General features: G+C 43.1%; 1 protein-coding gene across 1 annotated transcript in view; it reads left to right on the forward strand.

The window, feature by feature from the left end:
* Window positions 1–12,626, forward strand: part of HS6ST3 (heparan sulfate 6-O-sulfotransferase 3) — a 367,579-nt gene extending 354,953 nt beyond the window's left edge. The window contains exon 3 of the transcript XR_008319289.1: window positions 11,679–12,626. The gene's annotated coding sequence lies outside the window, so the exon portion shown is untranslated. The remainder of the gene's footprint in view (window positions 1–11,678) is intronic.
* The last annotated feature ends 357 nt before the right edge of the window (window positions 12,627–12,983 follow it).

Raw genomic sequence — 12,983 nt, forward strand, 5'->3', positions numbered from 1 at the left:
CACACACACACACATCTGAAGAGGACTGTTGATTTGAACTAATTTTTCTCCAGTATTTGATTGTCATAGCCTGGCACCTGTCTAGAATAAGGACCTCTCTAATGAAATATATGTAATTATACACAGTGGGCCTTCAATTGGGATGATTGTGTGACTTTTAGATACAGATCTGAACTCAGACAATTTCTGTTTTGTTCAAGAAGCTCCTATAGTAGATTAATAGAGCAATGTGTTGCATTTTTACTCAGAAATAAATCCCATTGAACTAAAAAGACTGTGATCTCAGATAAGTGGCAGATATACTGCACAACGTTTCATCTGCCTTGTAATGCAGTCTACGTACAGTTGTGCAAGAGCACACTTGCACAAATGCAGGAACCTGGACAAATGTAGTTGTGTGGTCAATGGCCACGGGAAATATTGGCAAATAGATCAGGCAATGACATTTGTGCAAGTTTCCACTTTTAGGCAAGAGGACTCTTGTGCAATTGTGCACACATTCTGTCACAAGGCGGACGGAATGTTGCACAGTATGGCATTAGTGTGTTTTGGCCTTCCTATGCATATTTAGCTAGCAATAAGCTCTATTCATCACATTGGGACTCACTTCTAAATAAACTTGGAACTTCTGATTAAGAACTGGCTCGTTCGTTATGGCTGCCATTGCAGATGCTGGAAGTGCCTCAACTCCACATGACTAGTATGTTGTTTACCAAGTACTTTACTCCATCCCACAAAGACATTTCATAGCATTCTTGGCAGTGGCTGGAGCAAACTCTCCACATAATGGGGGCAATCCACACGAGTAGCTCTTGCATGCTGCAGACGTCACATGGCGCTGCTGCTACAAATGGCTGTAATGTAAGAATCAACCCTAATTCATACAAAAACCTTCATTGTAGAGTCACAGCAATAGTATGAGAGACTGGTTGCCATCACAGAACTGCTGTCATTGGGCTAAGAGCTGATCATTGCACATCTGTCACTTGAACATCCTAACAGCACCTCCAGGGACTTTTTTTTAACTTCACAAGGTGCCCCACATTTTTGATCATGGGGACATAATTGTCCCTGAACAAAAAGGTACTGTATTGACTTGCATCCAAATGCAAGGCAACTGGCCAACTAAATTTGACCATGGAGTCCAACTTATTTTGGTAGAAAGATGTGACATCTGCCAGACAAAACATTTGTTGGATTTAGGATTTTAAGGTTTAGGGTTCAGAGGTGAAAGTGGCCATTGAATCAACTAAAATGTATTTAAATTGTATGCATTTTAGTGGAGCTTTCAAATAACTGGTTTTGCTACATGCACCTGCTCTGTCTCCCCTCTTTAACTGTGCCTCCTTGATTCTGACAGGACTTAATTTTGATTAGTGCTGGAACACAGCTGTGAATGCAGATTATTCTGTCACTAAGTGATGCTTCTGTTTGCATCTTGCCACTTCATTGGCTTTCCAGTATTGTAAAGTAACTGGCTTCCTAAATTTTCCTCTGATTTATGGGGATTCACAATAAGACTCCTTGTCGAAATTCCATGAGCACCGTTGGAACTCAAGACGGAACTGTGCTCCAAGCTCCAGTCCCAACATGCTGATGATCTTAGACGACCTTTTATACAGAGGGAAGGAGATAACATGTATACCCCCAGGCAGATTTCTGAACTCCCTGTTTTGTTCAGATGTTTTAATTTTAACATTTTAAGAGGAACATGGACTATGTTAAGACTTCAGTTCTGATCATATACATTTTATCTATAATAGTAACCATGAGCTGCGGAGTCACTGCTTGAACAATAATCTCACTCTGCCAAATGATGTAGAGCTGCCTAACTCAGACACCTGCTAGAGAACCTTCCAGTCTGTAAATAAGCCACAAGATTGTTCTGGAAATTGCCATGATTTTCTATTTCAAACATAATGTAGGTATCACCCATTAATAACTGCTCTGCAAGCAAAAGTGCTATGGAATTTTGTCATTCTTTTAAAAGCGCCCCCCCCTTCTCTCTCCAGCAATCACTAGTGATCTTCCTAGCTCAGTTTGAGAATAATAGCATGCATGTGCTAGTAATTGCCAGGTTTAATATTCTCTTTATGTGTTAAATAAATAAATAAATAAATAAATAGTGGGTAGGTCATGAAAAGCATCCTAAAATTTCAATAGGTTGCTGGCAGATAAAAGCATATTACTTTGATTGTTTGGCCTGCACTGGCTGCCTTTTCACTTCCAGGCTCTATTCCAGGTGTTGGTTCTTACCTTTCAAGCCCTAAAAAGCTTTGGACTTCATTATCTTAAAGATTGCCTGCTCCCTTATGTACCTTGTTGTACACTCCAGTTAACATCTGAGGTTCTGGTCCATGTACCTGCTGACTGAAATTCAGCAGCTGACTTCTAGGAGCAGGGCCTTTTCAATAATGACACCATCTTTACAGGATATTCTCCACAGGGGTGCTTTCTAGATTACACGCTACAGCAGCGGTAGTTTACTTTGGCTTGTCAGGAATGTATTGAAACCATAAATAAAGGGTGTTGTGCAAAGCTACCAGCAGGGGGAGAAGTCTTTTCTAGCTTGCGCAAACCTCCTACAATGGGAAAATACCGCTTCCCCCCCGCAGTGTTGTAGCACTGTAACGCAAAGATAAAACCTGAAATAAGGCATCGGAAATGTGAATGGCACCTTGCCGACTGTGCAGGGTCTGAAATGTAGAAACATAGGCAGTACGGAAGCCACACAATGACACTGTTGTAGCATGTAATCTGGAAAGCACCAGGGAGGCCCAACACTGTATGTCTTCAGTCATCAAGTAAAAACATGGATTTTCAAGAAGGAGTTGATTTTTCTTACCTGATTTTGCCAATGTTTAGTTTTGTCCAGTTAGTATATCTATCTGTTCATCACCTGTTTTATTGCTGCTATTATTTGCTTGTTTTGTTTTCTTGTTACAGTGTTTGATATGTCAGTGTTTTAATTACTTTGTTAACTGGTTTGGGGTTACTAATTAGAAAACTAGGATAGATAAGAAATAGAGTAATTAAACAGAGGAGATATAAAGGGCCAAAGAAAGAAAGGGCAAGGTAAGAAGGCCATGTACGAGAAAGTAAAGGCAAACTGAGGCAAAAGTCAATCAGTATCTACAGGAATAAGGGATTATGTTGTTTCATCATGAGGAGCCCCTGAGATTTTAGACTGTGGGCTTGTGCTAGTTTCAGATTTAACTCAAATAACACACCCACTGCCAATGAAAGAGTACATTGAAACAGTTTGTAAGAATATCTTTCTCATAAATTTACAGATTTCTGTATTTTCTTTCTCACAATCAACTGGTTTCTTGGTGTGTGTCTTGCAATTAACTTTCCTACTATTTTGGTGGGTTTTTTCTTCTTTCATTCACATGTCAAGTATTAAAATTGGGACTTTCTATTCATTGCCATGAACGGCTAACCACTGATCTACTTCCTTTGGGACTCCTCCCTTATTTATGTGCAATAGTATGTATGGATACTACTACTAGGCAATTGTATTGTAAATGTCCTATACTTTTACTTTCGTAGAAGGTAGTTGACAGGACTGAGGATTTTAATGGATGTAAAGCACAATCTGATGACTATTTTTCATGTTAAATCATAGTGATGTCTAAAATAAATTGTTTTCCCATAATTGTCAATGATTTTAAGTAAAATGAGAAATGTTTAGTAAACCTTTAAGGAAACTAAATATGATTGTGGATAACACATTTTATTGAATATAATTGGAGTATGACTTACTTAACAGCAAATAAATATTGATTGCATTTTTAAAACAGGAACAAATTGTTTTGTAAAGTAAATCTCAAAAGGATTATATCTTTAATGTGGGTGGATCAGGGAATGAACAGGAGATAGGAAAGGTGTAAGACCCTGAATCACCCTCCTCATCCAATATGTTTCTGCCTTGAAATCTGTGTACTAGATAAAATATATTTCTGCAGTTACTGAATTTTTGATTGCTTTGTTGATTGAAGATGCCCTGAAAAACAAGTAATAGATCAGTAACCAAAATCTTGCACATCATAAGCCAATGTTGGTTGGAGATAGTCCCTTTTAAGATACCCAAAGTTTATGGTAAACTGCAGCAGAATTAAAGCCTTTGTCTCAGAACAGCTCATGTGGATGGGTGGGGGGAATGCTGACTCATCCCTGGCAAGCGGCCTGGCTGGGCTTCTCATAAAACTAATCTATATTTCCGGTAGAATTAAAATGCTGCCACCACCACTGCTCTTATCGACAGAGCTTGAGCCTCCCTGGGCTTGGGGTGGAATCCTAGGGAAACCTCTCTCTGTTTTTTCTATTGGATAAGTACAAAATCCTTCCATGTGTAGGCTTACACGTGATGAGAAAACCAATAGCTGCTGAGCACTTGAGGATGCTTTTGCAGCAGAGAAATCCCCTTTCTGCCCTCCCTTTTTCTTGAGTTAAAAACCAACTCTGAGAGGCCTGTAAAAAGAAAAGAACAAAAGTGTTATTTAGTTACTGCAGACAGCTTCCGTCTGAGGCTTTTAGGTTTTAAATATACTAAAAAATACTTCTTCTTCTTCTTATTATTATTATTATTATTATTAATTTGATTTCTATACCGCCCTTCCAAAAATGGCTCAGGGCGGTTTACAAAGAGAATAAAACAAATAAGATGGCTCCCTGTCCCCAAAGGGCTCACATTCTAAAAAGAAACATAGGACACACACCAGCAACAGTCACTGGAAGTACTGTGCTGGGGGTGGATAGGGCCAGTTACTCTCCCCCTGCTAAATAAAGAGAATCACCACGGTAAAAGGTGCCTCTTTGCCCAGTTAGCAGGGGTGTTAGTAGGTTACAAAAATAGGTTGTCTTAGGCTTCAGTTTCAGGTTGCATTTAGGCACGCTTAAATGTTTACAGAGTCCTTTGCAACGCCCTAGTTGGGTTGAGTGTAAGCTAGTGTTTCTTATTTTAATTATGTTGCAGGTAAACTATAATAGAACAGTATCAGGGATATGCAGATCACGCGGGCGCACACACACACACACACACACACACAAACACACAGAGAAATAAAAGTTTCTAATGCAAAAATCTAACAGGCTGTTCCCTATGCTGAATCCCCTTTTCCTCGAAAACTCACCCAACACCTGATGAGAATCAAGCTTCCTGCAATCCTGTATCTCAAGGATCTGCAGTTATTCCATGAGAAAAACCTCCATGCTGGCTTTGACCTTGAGGGAGCAAAAACTCCATGCCCCTTTCTACGCCTTTCTGCATGTACTTCTCTCAAGCACAGACCACCCTTCTTGTTCCCAGAATTCCCAGCAACTGCTCTCTAGGTCCCACCCACCTGCTGTACTAATTGGCTGTCCTGGAGTTCACCAGCCTGTCAGTCAAGACAAGTGTTCACTCCCTGTTAGCTCTTTAGAGGGAGGGGAGGCTGGTCACTATACACACACTAATTTTTTTTTGTCTTGCTGATGTTCTTGATCAAACAGGTCTGGCACTTTAAAAATGTGCAAAACCTATGGACAAAGATATGGGATGGGTATGCACACCATGACCCACTATATCATACTGCCTTCACCTTCTGAAGAAATTACTGTCTTTTTCTAGCCAGACTGCTTGTGCCTATACAAAGAACGAGATCTGCCTGCAAATATATCTTTGTTTTGTCTTAGCAATGCTAGACATGGGGGAGGCTCAAACCATATGTTTCTTGACTCGGGGTGGGGTGGCTCGCTTTGACAACACATAGAACCCATATTCCATGCTAAACAGGATACTCAACATATTTCAATAGCTCAAGTTGTGTAAGAACTCAGAGATTCAAGAAAACCTCGGCACAATGTGTTTGTATGTTTATTTAATTCAATTTTCATACCACCATTCCAAAATGGCTCAAGGTGGTTTACAATTAGAACAAAACCATTAAAATCAATTAACAGTTAAAACAAAAACTATAAAACAGCATAAAACAACAATTAAACAATTACAAAATCATAAAACAATTAAAAAATCAGAACAATTTAAAAACCCAGAAAAACCAGGTTAAAACATTAAAACCATTTACAGCATTTAAAAAACCCTGGAAGGCCAGGCCAAACAGATAGGCTTTAAGGGCTCCCCTGAAGGCCAATAAAGAACTCAAATTACAGATTTCTGCAGGGAGTGCATTCTACAGTCCAGGAGCTGCTACAGAGAAGGCCCGCTTCTGAGTAGCCACCAGACGCTCCGGTAGAAACTGGAGAAAGAGCTCCTCAGATGACCTTAACGTGCAGTGGGGATCATGCAGAAGAAGGTGCTCTCTGAGGTAACCTGGTCCGAAGCCGTTCAGGGCTTTAAAGGTAATAACTAGCACTTTGTATTTTGCCTGGAAACATATCGGCAGCCAGTGCAGCTGTTTCAAAATAGGCATAATATGGTCTCTCCGAGTTGCCGCAGAGACCAATCTGGCTGCCGCATTTTGAACTAACTGATGTTTCCCAACTATGTACAAAGGCAGCCACACGTAGAGCATATTGCAGTAGTCAAGTCTGGAGATTACCAGCTGGTGCACCACCATTTTGAGGTCATCCTCTTCAAGGAATGGACACAGCTGTTGAATCAGCTGAAGCTGATAGAAAACACTCCTGGCCATAGCCTCCACCTGAGATACCAGGGTGAGGCCTGGGTCCAGGAGTACTCCTAAGCTCCGTACCTGCTCCTTCCGGGAGAGTGTAACCACATCCAGCACAGGGAGATCTAACTCATCCCTCAGATTCTGAGCCCCTACAATGAGCACCTCCATCATGCTTGGATTCAGTTTCAATTTGTCCAGCCCATTACTGTTTGTAGGTAGGCGTTTAGGGAATGAACACCACTTCCTGATGATGCAGATGAAAAGGAGAAGTAGATTTGGGTATTACCCAGCATTTTCATGTAGATGTTGAAAAGCACTGGTGACAGAATGGAGCGCTGAGGGACTCCATATAACAGCTCCTGTTTTGAGGAGCAACTGTCACCAAGCTCCACCATCTGGAATCTATCCAAGAGATAGAAGCGGAACCACTGCAAAGCAGTGCCACCTATCCTCAACTCCCCCAGGCAATCCAGAAGGATACCATGTTCGATGGTATTGAATGCCATCGAGAGATCCAAAAGAACCAGCAGAGTCACACTCCGTCCAATGATTCCCTGGTAGAGGTCATCCATCAGGCTGACCAAGGCTGTCACAACCCCATAGCCAGCTATAAAGCCAGTTTAAAATGGATCTAGATAATCAGTTTCCTCTAAAAGCGGGTTGGCCACCACCCTCTCAATCACTTTGCCTAACCAAAGGAGATTGGAGACCAACCTATAACTATCCATCACTAAGGGATCCAGGGAAGGCTTCTTAAGAAGAGGTCTAACCATTGCCTCCTTCAAACATGGAGGCATCCTACCTTCCCTCGGCTATATATTTATGATATTAACTAGTAGGGATGTGCACGGAACCACGGAGCTGCGGTCTGGCACTGGGGGGAGTGTGGCTCTAAGGGTAGAGGGGGTAGTACTTACCCCTCCCGCTGCTCTTCCCCCTCTGGCGCTCGACTTTGCTGAAAAGTTTTTGGGGCGGCAGAGTTCCTCCCTGCCGCCCTTGCCCCCATCTTTGTCTGCAACAAGTAGAAGTTGGTGCTACGCATGTGCCCATCATGGTGCGTGCATGCCCATTGCTGCCGCTGGCGCAGGTGTGCCGCTACGGGCACATGCATAGCGCCAACTTCTACTTGTTGCAGACAACGATGGGGGCAGGGGCGGCAGGGAGGAACTCTGCCGCCCCAAAAACTTTTCAGCAAAGTCGAGCGCCGGAGGGGGAAGAGCGGCGAGAGGGGTAAGTACTACCCCCCACCCTTAAAGCCACACTCCCCCCCCCCGCCGGACCGCTGGACCGGCCGAAGTCCAAACCGTTCCGGAGGCCTCCTGCATGGCCCCGGACCGGTTTGGGCACACTCCTATTAACTAGGCCACCTCCAACAATCTCCCTGCTAGATAGAAGCCACCAAGTTGGGCAAGGATCCAGAGAACAAGTGGTAGGCCGAACCACCCCAAGCAGCTTGTCCACATCCTCAGGAGTCACAGATTGTAGCTGATCCAATCTAACACTGCATGAGGGATTGCTGGACACCTTCTTCATAGACCCTGCAGAAATAGTGGAGTCCAAGTTGGCCCAAATACAGGAGATTTTGTCTGCAAAGAACCCATTAAAAGCATTACAGCAGAACACTTCCGGGAACCAGTTTGAAGCAGAAGGAGCAGAAATTAAACTCCTCACCACCCGGGATAGCTCTGCTGATCATGAACCCCCCAGCCCTCAGTCCTGCCCTGAAAGCCCAGCCCCAAAGGCCGGTCCCCTTCGCAGCCGCCTACAGGCGGGCTGCCAGCCATGCCTCAGGGCTGCCTTACAGAGATGTATGTGCATCCAGCAGCCCCTCCTCTCATGAGACACTGCTGAGCTAGCAAGCAACAGATGTTCCGAATCAGGCAGTCCTGGCAATCCTGGAAGGCAGCTAGCTGGATGACACAGCAAGCTGGCAGGCAACCCCTCGTTCGGGCTGAGAAAATGGAAATGCAACCTAGAGGGGGCCAGATGTTAAGTCCAGGCAGGTCAGAGGAACCAAAAGCCCTCCAACTTGCTCACTTGCTTGGGTTGTTTTAGATCCAGTATCTTTTATGTTTTGTTGTTTAGAAGATTGCCCCTGTGGGGATCCTGTAGAGAGTGTGGAAGTGGAGTCAGAAAGGAAAAGGGAGCGGCTATAAAACACAGTGTTTTATTCACTTAGGACCTGATCCCATTGTTACCACAGGAAATCACCAATAGAGGGTGGGAGAGAACCATAGCTCATTAGCAGATCACTTGGTCTGTGTGCATAAAGTCCTAGATTTTGTCCTTGGTATCGTTGGATAAAGGGTCACAGATAGCAGGGCTCAGAATGACCCTGGAAAACAACTGTCAGTCAATGAAGTTTTATTTTATTTTATTTATTTAAGCACATTTCTAAACACTGTACAAATATTTACAAAATAAAGTGGGGGGAACCCCAGTCCCAGTCCACAGGCTTACTGTCTAAGAATACATGGCTAGATAGACCAGTGGTGTGATTCTGTAGAAGGGTAGCTTTGCATATTACAATTTCAGCAGAAAACATCAGTGTTTCTCACAGCAAGCTCTTAACTGAGGGATGTCATACACATATGTACATGTGTCTTGGAAACCTGATTCGGTGCAGGTCTCCAGTTATATATTTTCATAAGTATGGAGACTAGTTCCATTGTATAAAAGCAACGGTTGTGTATCAAGCTTCTAAGGAGCTTTAGAGGACCACCTGCCTCTCACAAGTCCTTAAGAAAAACCAAGGCTCCAATTCTATGCACACTATCAGTCAAATTGAACTCAGTGTGGCTTATCTCTAGATAAATGTGGGTGATGGGTAGTCTGCCTGGCAGCAGTCCATCCATTTCATGGTTTCCAGCACTTGCACTTGCATTGCAGATTCTGGCAATACTTTTGACCAGGGCACAGGCAGGAAAATGTTCCATTGGTGTTTACTTATATTATGGAAGAACGTCCTTATGCTTATGTAGTTGTGACTGCAATTTCAGAAGTTAAGTTGTGTGTCAACTAATCAAACGGAATGAAGAAGCAAATGTGAGGAAAGAATGCAGCATGCAAGAAAGAGAAATATACAGAAGAGAGGAGACTCTACCCCACACAGAAACGTTGTGTCTTCCATTTCTATTGGAATGGAACCAAGTTGGCACTAAACTCCATTTTTTGCATGAAGATTCTAGATTAGAGTTGCCACTGAATTTTGTCTCAGACTAAATTCAGGATGAATTTGGTGGATCCTGCTCAGACAAAACATGGACAGGAATTACAAAGGAGGTTAAAAACATTCACAGAATTTGAGGGAAATTTCTAGATTTCAGATTTCTAGATTTCAAATTTCTAGATTTCAGATTTCAGAATTTAAACTTTTCACCTGACGTGAAATTCAAGGCAAAATTTGGAGGGTTCTGCTTGGGTTAAATGTGTACAGCTTTCAGGAAAGTTTATCATATATAATAATGCGCCCCCAGGAGTGCAAAATATTACTTGGAGTAGGCTGTTGCTATCATGTGCTGCTTGTACAATTTCAAGGGTTTTTTCTATTGAAGTGTTGGTCTAGAATCCATCTAGACTATAGATGGGACATTGGCTTGATACAGCAAGGCAATTATAAGGTCAGAAAGTATAAATATCTTGATATATCTTAAAGAAAACATAAAGCATGGTCAGATGGACATGGAGAGAAAAAGACTGGATGATTGCTAAGCAGTGTTAGTGAGCAGAGACCTAGAAGGGACCCTCTGGGGAAATATTCTTAAACTTAGAGAGAAACCATGCATAAGAGAACCTCTCCTTTCAGTTGACTTTTTAAATTCCTCTGTCTTGTTTATATCTGCATTCCGTCAGCTGGACTGTCACACTGATAAGTTTCAGGGAGGGGAACTGCTACTCAGGATAACCAGATTCCTCACACCGAATGGTCCCTGACCTCAGCCCTCAGGTAGTGTTGGACAGGGATGTGCACAAAACTGGTTTTGCCAGTTCATCTCAAATCCGAACCAGATTCGAGCTGACCTGGCCCAGTTCAGTTTTGTGCCAGGTACAACTATACCTGATCTCAACTGGCTCAGAACTCTAATGATAAAGGGGAATCCTGTGAGGATTTCTCTTTACCAGTAAAGGGGGAGGGGGCTTGCCTAAAGGTAGAGCAGGAAGGAGGCGAGTAAGTAACTACTTACAAGTGCTGCTGTTGCCCTGCCAGCTTTCCCCAGAATAGGCAGGGCCAGCGGCAACCCGGTTTCACCCTTCTTCAGCCCAGTTTGGGCCTCTGCGCATGTGTGGAGGGCATTTTAGTGCTCTCCGCACATGCACAGAGGCTGCTAAAATGGCATCCACACATGTGAAGAGGCCCAAACTGGGCTGAAGGCAGCCCAACCCAGGCCGCAACTGGCCCTGCCTATTTTGGGGGAGGCTGGCAGGGGTGGAGTGGGGAGCCTCCCTCCCCCCACCCCCACAGCCACCAGTGGCACCTGTAATTACTTACTCCCCTCCTGCCCGGTCTACCCTGAGGCAAGCCCCCATGCCACTTTACTGGTAAATTTTCACCAGATTCCCTTTTACCAGTAGAGTTCCAGGCTGGCTCAGTTTGAACCGGGCCCGGTTCAACCCCAAACTTGTCAAGCCGAGCCGGCTTACACACCCCTAGTGTTGGACAAAGTCATCCCAGTATCCATTATTTCTCTATCTAGCCTGTCACAAGACAGCGGAAATAGGTTCAACAGAAGTGAGATATACTAGCTAACTTAATAGTCATCCCCTAACACCACAAACAGCTATCTGCTCAAGGCACATTACTAGGTAATGCATGCACACTGTACTTCTAGTGCCTGTCAGAAGGCCATTGTGCTTGACCCATGAGGGGCTATATCACTTGAGAGGGGTTCGAGGATCTGAGTGGGAAAGTTTTAACTAACAGCAGTATTTTTTCTCCTCAAGTTTCTGGGTTCAACTAGACATTTTCAAACATCTTTGGCATGTTTGCTTCTGATTTTTAAAATGATACTGGCAGCTGATTTTAGCATGTGTTTAATCATATTTTGTCTAATTATTTTATAGATGTTGTAAACTGGCTTGGGTACTGTCCATAGAGATGCCGTGTACACATATTATAAAAAACATGAATCTGTTCTCCTGATGGAAAAGTAAGCTTTCATTGTGGAGACAGCAGAGACATTCATGAAATAATCCCTCAGAGTTGATGAGCCAGGATGTATTCTAGCATAGTAGAGACAGCTTGGCCAAGAGAAGTTGGCCAAAACACTGCGGACACATACACTTGGCTGTGTTGTGAAACTGAGCAAATTCCTGCTTGTCCTACAATACTGAAAGATTCACATCGTTTACAGAATGCAAGCCTTCTCCAATGTTTTATATTCAACAGGCCAACTGTAATTTCACGAGAAAGCTTAAAGAGTCTCAAAATGCAGGAGTTGCTTGTTGCTATTTCGTACTAGAAAGAAACCACCTGCGGACCACCGACAGCCAGGTATGAAACTCATCAAGCTCCTTGACATAACAGCCATCAGCATCAAAGTGCAAATGAAGAACTGAGATGCCTGCTGAGCCTGGAAGACTGTAAATCTGATGACTGTGACACTTATGATCAGCATTAATGGGAATGCGGCAGCTACAGGTGTTCCAATAGATGAGTCATAAGGACGTGACTCTATGTGGTAATTGGCAATCTACTGTTACATGTGGGGGGGGGGAGTAGACATAGTTAGAGGCCAATTAGATGAAATACATTGAGTGTGATTTCTGACTGGTTGGCTTTTATGTATGAGCAGTGTGCCAGTCACCCCGCAATAACATTGCTGAAACGATTGGTTTTTATGAACATGAAACATATTCTGGTTTAAGGCAGAGGTCATAATTTGCATGTGCCTGATTGTTTGTGCACCTGGGATACTTGTCTCCAAAATGGGCGTAGCCCTTGATACCAAGCACTGCTGGAGTATGCGTATCATTTATGTTTACTTTAATGAAGTTTACTTTAATAAAGCTTTAAAAACAGAATTGCACCTCTCTCTTCATTTCTAGTACATCAAATTTGCTTAAATTAATGCTTTATTACAACCGTACCTCAATTGAGCTAATTTCCCCCACAAAGCATAAAAGCATAGCTGAAGTGCCTAGTCAGAGTTTCCGTGTAACGGGAGATGACTGAAGGTTTTGAGAAATTCAGTAGGGTTGACAACATTCCATTGCCTGAATATGGGACTCAGGTGGGGGCGGGTGGGTCTTGAGGGTGGGGTCATCTCAGGGGTAATCAGAAGCCTGAGTAGCAATGCATTTGTAAAACAACAAAAAAACACCACAAGCCCGATGATTTCACAAAGCTTTTTGTTCACACAGACCTTC

This window comes from Hemicordylus capensis, chromosome 3 (genome assembly GCF_027244095.1).
Source record: "Hemicordylus capensis ecotype Gifberg chromosome 3, rHemCap1.1.pri, whole genome shotgun sequence".
Lineage (NCBI taxonomy): Eukaryota > Metazoa > Chordata > Lepidosauria > Squamata > Cordylidae > Hemicordylus > Hemicordylus capensis.